This window comes from Macrotis lagotis, chromosome 1 (genome assembly GCF_037893015.1).
Source record: "Macrotis lagotis isolate mMagLag1 chromosome 1, bilby.v1.9.chrom.fasta, whole genome shotgun sequence".
Classification (NCBI taxonomy): Eukaryota; Metazoa; Chordata; class Mammalia; order Peramelemorphia; family Peramelidae; genus Macrotis; species Macrotis lagotis.
The window spans coordinates 791,478,733-791,484,872 of NC_133658.1; positions in this window are offsets into that span (position 1 = coordinate 791,478,733).

Genomic DNA, 6,140 nt, shown 5'->3' on the forward strand with positions numbered 1-6,140 from the left:
TTTATTTAAAAAAATGAATATGTGGGGGCTGCTAGGTGGCACAATGGACTGAGCACTGAGCCTAGAGTCAGGAGGACCTGAGTTCAAATATGACACCCAGACACTTACTAGCTATGTGACCCTGAGCAAGTCACTTAGCCTTGATTGCCTCCATAAAAAATGAATGAATAGATGAATCTTTAAGGGTCTAAGCAACAAAGAGGTGCCATCTTAGTCTTAGTCAAAACGCAAATCTCAATATTTGAACTATGTGACTTAGACAAATTTTTTATTAGGGACAAAATACCTTAAATTAGAGGGACAATTTTTTTTAAAACCATGATGAAAAATAGTTATCCTTGTCCTTGGAGAGCACACATAAAGTCTATCCCTCACAGAATCCAGTTCTGTGCTTATAGGATTGCAAGGAAATAGACTTACAGATCTGGGCTGTGAGGGACCTAGAGGACATCTAATCCTCCCGTATTCCAAATGAGATACTCTAAGTCTTCCTAGGTTGGAAAAGGCTACAAGGGCCTGCATCAAGATGAAGTCTAGGAGGAGGAGAACTTGAGGGCAGCTGTAATAAAATAATAAGAGCAATAATTGATAAAAGCCTATATTGCCATACAGAATCTCTAAAACAAGTCTGCCATACACATGGGAATGGAAGGATCAGGGCGGAATAGAAGCCACCTAGGGAAAATGTATGACAAAAGGGGGAAATGTTGAGGAAGATCTTTTTGAAAGTATATGAAGTAAAATAAATATACATTGAGAAATAGTTAAATTAATAAGCATTTATTTTTTTGGCCAGAGTATCCAATGGAGGAGCTGTGTGGGGCAGCAGATGGGCTGGGAGACAGGAAGTCTCAACTCCTTAAGTTCAAATCTGATCTCAAACACTCATTGGCTATGTGACCCTGGGCAAGTCACTTTATCCTCTTTGCCTCAGTTTTATTACCTATTAAATGAACTGAAGAAGAAAATGGCAAACCACTCCAGTATCTTTGTCAAGAAAACCCCAAATGGTGTCATGAAGAGTTGGACATGACTGAAATGACTGAACAACAAAAAATGTCCCAGGCATCATGCTAAGCACTAGAGATATAACGGGGGTAAAAGCAGCCCTTATCATCAAGGAGTCTGGGAGTTTGAATCTGGGATTTGAGTACAAATCCACTTGATTTGGAATTTCTCTGATGTGAGGACACCTCAAAGAGATGCTGATCATTATTATCCACACTCTTACATTGCCTGATCATTATTATCCACACTCTTACACTGTGGAATGCTTGAGTATGTCTTCCTAATACATAAGGAGCCTTCTTCTAGCTCTCTTGTTTTATTAATTCAAATGAGGCCCACCACTCTATGGCCAATCCTCTTTTCTAGTCATCTATCTCTCTGTTGCTCCTTTTCTCCATTGCAGCAGGATGCAATTCATCATCTGTAATATGCTACAGCCCATTTATGCATGCCCTACATATCTCCATTGCTCCTTTCGTAATGGACAATTTTGATTCTTTAAAAAGATTAGAATATTTCTTAATTCACAACATATAGCACCATCCCAAGACTACTGTTTAAAAAAAATGGGTCCCTGTTTGAGAGAGATGCCTGGGGAATTATTAAAAGCACCACACAATTTTCCATAGGTGATTCAGACTCCTTTCCTCTGCCTATTCTAGTTCCTGGTCTAACCACAGTGCCAAAGGTTATGCAACACACATAGACATATGCATGTATATGCATGCACTTGCAGATATTATATACTCATGCATGTTTGTATATACACAGAGACAAATATTCTAAAGTCTTTGTGTAGTTTTAAGCTTTAAAAGCTGAAAAGACTTTCGGAGCTTCTGTATATACATTCATATATGTCCTGTGTATATATATAATATATGTCCATATATAAAATATATATGTATTTGTTCAATATGTATGCATATACACACAAACACCCCTAGGTATGTTTATATCCACTTATATTTATAAATACTTACATATATGTAGAAGTACTTTGTCCCTCTCAGAGTAACAATCTCACCCATAGGATTTTAGGGTATTTCTGAGGGTTTATGGTATCTCTTCTCTAGATTCTTTATGGCAATATAGGCTTTTATCAATTATTGCTCGGGGCAGCTAGGTGGTGCAGTGGATAGAGCACCGGCCCTGGAGTCAGAAATACCTGAGTTCAAATCCGACCTCAGACACTTAATAATTACCTAGCTGTGTGGCCTTGGGCAAACCACTTTACCCCATTTGCCTTGCAAAAACTAAAAAAAAATATTGCTCTTATTACTTTATTACAGCTGCCCTCAATCCTCCTCCTTGTAGACATCATCTTGATGCAGACCCTTGTAGCCTTTTCCAACCTAGGAATGAGCCCTCATTGCAGATATATTCCCAAACATACATACACATTGTTAGTCACCAGTTCCATATAGCCAATGTGACTAGTTAACGAATTCCATATAACTAATTAAAGTCCATTAGCTTTTTTAAAGGGGATATTTATAGCTATAGCAAGATGTATAAACATTTCCCCCTCTCCCAGCCCCAAGTGGGTATTTTCTCCTTTCTCCCACTTCATTCTCAGGGGAAGAATAGGTTCAATCAAGACACAGTTTCCTCATAGTATTAGGACCTCCATGTTCACATTCAAAAATGGCATTGCTGCTTGATCACTCCTCGTCTAAGCTACTATTAGGTTGAATCCTAACAATTGCTCCTTGCTCCTCAAAACATCAGTGCTCGGTTGACTGCAAAGGTCAACCAGGATTTCACTCCTTTGGAAGAGTTGCTCTCTTGACCTCTCAAAGTTCTCAAGGTCTAGTCATCTCCAGTCTCCTTAACCTAAAATGAAAGTGAAAATACAAAGGCAAAGAATGAAGACCCATTATTTATGAGCCACATGTTATCTTGGGATGGGGAGGTCCAAGGCTTCTCCCCCATCAACATCATAGCTCACCAGAATGCTATCAAACTGGAAGAATCAAGCCAAGAAGAGGGATAAGGGTGTCTAGCACCTGTTGAATACCCATCTCATTAATACCCAACTGGCTGTCCTCTTCTGGGCTTTATCATTATGCCCTAGTGTCTGGGTATATGTCTACTGTTTTCCAACTTTTTTTTTTAATTTGCTGACTTTCGTTAGATTGTGAGTTTGAAGGCAAGGATTATCTTCTGTCTTTCCTTGTATTCCTAATTGGTTAATATAGTGCCTGACACATAAAAGGCCCTTTAAACAATGTTAATTGACTAACTTACTGACAAGAATCTGCAGTGAAACTAAGGTAAGAAATAGAAATAGGAAGGAAGGTAACAACCTCAAGCTAACCCAAGTTGAGGAAGTGGTGTTCAAATCCTATCCCAGATACTTGTTAGTCATAAGACCCAGGTAGCTTCTCTCACCTTTTGTTTCCTCTTCCGTAAAACGAGGATAATAGTGAATCTACATCAAAGAGTTGTTCTAAGGATCAAATAAAATAAAGGACAGATGGAGAGAGCAATGGATAACACCTGTCCTGCAGTCAGGAAATCAGCAGATACTAGCCTGGGGAAGTCACTTCACCCTGTTTGCCTCAGTTTCCTCACCTGTAAAATGAACTAGAGAAGGAAATAGCAAATTACTTTAGTATCTCTGTTAAGAAAACCCTAAATGGGGTCACAAAGTGTCAGATGTGACTGAAACAACTGAAAGACAGCATATTTAAAGGGCTGGACAAATCTTAAAGCACTGTATAAATGCTATCATCTTAAAGCACTGGAGATTCCTTGTTCCAGTTACATTTTGCAAAATGTAAAAGCTAGCTATTATTCTTATCTTAACATATTCAAAGATGATGCCTTGTTGAAGGTGCATTTTGTAGAATCAAGTTTTATAATCAACATATGTAGTGAGATCTTGTATTTTCTGAACATTACCGGCAATTGTGTGGATGCAAAGATGTGGTCCACTGTAGAATGTTGTTGATGAAAGTATGTTTCTTATCTTCTCATATTCTCATCAAGAATTCCCTCAGTGTGGATGTAAATTATTCTCAAGATATTGTATAAAGATGAGAATTTAGGCTTTGAGTTAGGGATGTTTTCTCAATCCCTTTTTGGGGTGGGTGGAACAGTAATAATAGCCAAGATTTTTCCAAACCGTTTTGTTTACTTTTCTCCTCAGTGCCTTCCCTCCCAGAAGTACTTTGTATTATTTTATATGTGTTCTGCATATTCTTCTATATGTACATGCTATTTCCTCCATTAGGATGCAAGACCGTTTTGGGCAGAGTCTGGTCTTTTTATCCCCAGTTCCAATAAACTTCAGTGGCTCTTTTACCTCCAGAATCAGGTAAGTCAGTCCTGCCTGACATTTCAATCTCTTTATAACCTGGCCCCTCCTAGTTAAGTGAATTATCCAGGGTCAAGCAGCTACTTATTATCAGTGAAAGATCTGAATAATGGTTTTTCATTACCTCTCAGGCATAGACTTCAGTCATCCAGTGTCTCCTCTATGTCCTGATAATCTGAGAAAGACCTTTATGGGGATACTCAAAATTACCATAAAAATAAATTTACTCATAAAATCATAACATTAAGGCATATGGGATTAAGGATTACATGTTGTTTGGAGTTGTGGGTGAGGCTTAGGAAATAAGCGCTAGGGCTTGTGGCAGTAGCAAGCTGTCGCAAATACCCTGTTGACCATGGAAGACCCAAATTTAGGCAAGGGAATAAAAAGAAAGGCAGCTAGTAACCAGTTGTTATTTTAGCTCTTACTCCTTACTGTGGGAAGCTTGAGGACAGGCAAAAGTCACTTGGAGTACATTTAGAGACCCCTGTGAAATTTTACATAAATTAAGTCTTAGGGAGAAAGTGTGATATATTTAGATCATGGGCAACTTGGTGGTGTAGTAGAAACTGGTCTGGAGTCAGAGAGACCTGAGTTTAAATTCATCCTCAGATTCTTACTAGCTGGATGACCCTGGACAATTCACTTGTCTGCCTCAGTTTTCTCATCTGTAAAATAAGCTGGAGTAGAAAATGGCGAAATATTCCAGTTTCTCTGCCAAGAAAACCCAAAATGGGATCACAAAGATTTGGACATGGCTGAAAAACAACTAAATGACAAATCTTAACCTGGAGTCCATAGACCTACATGAATAGATTTCAGGTGATCTATGAACTGGAATGGGAATGGGGGAGAACTACATTTTTATTTTTACTAGCCTCTAACTGAAATTTAGCATTTTTTTTCAACTATATTTTCCTGAAAAAAAAAGGCAGTTCAGAGAAGGGGTCCATAGGCTTCATTATGCCAAAATCTGTTTGTGTGTGTGTGTGTGTGTGTCTGTGTGTGTCTGTGATACAAAAATAAAATTAAGGACTCTTGACTTAGATCAATATAGTACTTATTGAGTACCTAATATGTTTCCAGTATTGTTCTGGGAACTGTTGGAAACAGAAAATATTTAAGCCATGTTTCCCAGAAATTGTCTGAAAAATTGGTGAGCCAGGAGGATGACTGTTTGATGTAATTAGTTCCATTTCAGTAGAGATCAAATGACAGTTATTTGGCAATCTCTAGTCTTTTCACTGATGTGAATGTGACTATGAAAATTCTGAGTCCAAGGCTTCAGTCCACAATCATTTGCTCTGGACCTACAAAATAGATCACCTCTGTGGCCTCTCTAGGCCTCCCATTCAATGAGGATACAAAAATCTGAGGGACCTTGTGAACATGCATGAGATAAATATGTCCCCTGAATCAGTTACATTTACAATGAGCTATCAACTCAAGATGCTGTTTTTTAAATCTCACATATTTTTATTTCATCTTTTAGAGTTTTAAAAAAAATTGTCTTGCTTCTCTAGCCAAGTTATGAACTTCTTTCAGGCTCCCTCACTCCTCCAGTGCATTGTTTGGATTTTGAAATCAGATTGGGGATTAAGAGTTTAGAGGGTCTTTAGACTAGCTCATCATTCTGGCCCTCCCTCCATTTATATTTTGCATACTGAGAAGTAACAAAGCTGAAATATGAACCCAGGTCCTTTGATGCCAGATTCAGTACTCTTTTGACTAGTTTGGAAGGAAATTCTGGAAGGATTTTATGATGAAATGGAGTTTGAATTGCACCTTGAAAGACTGGTAAGATTTAAATTGG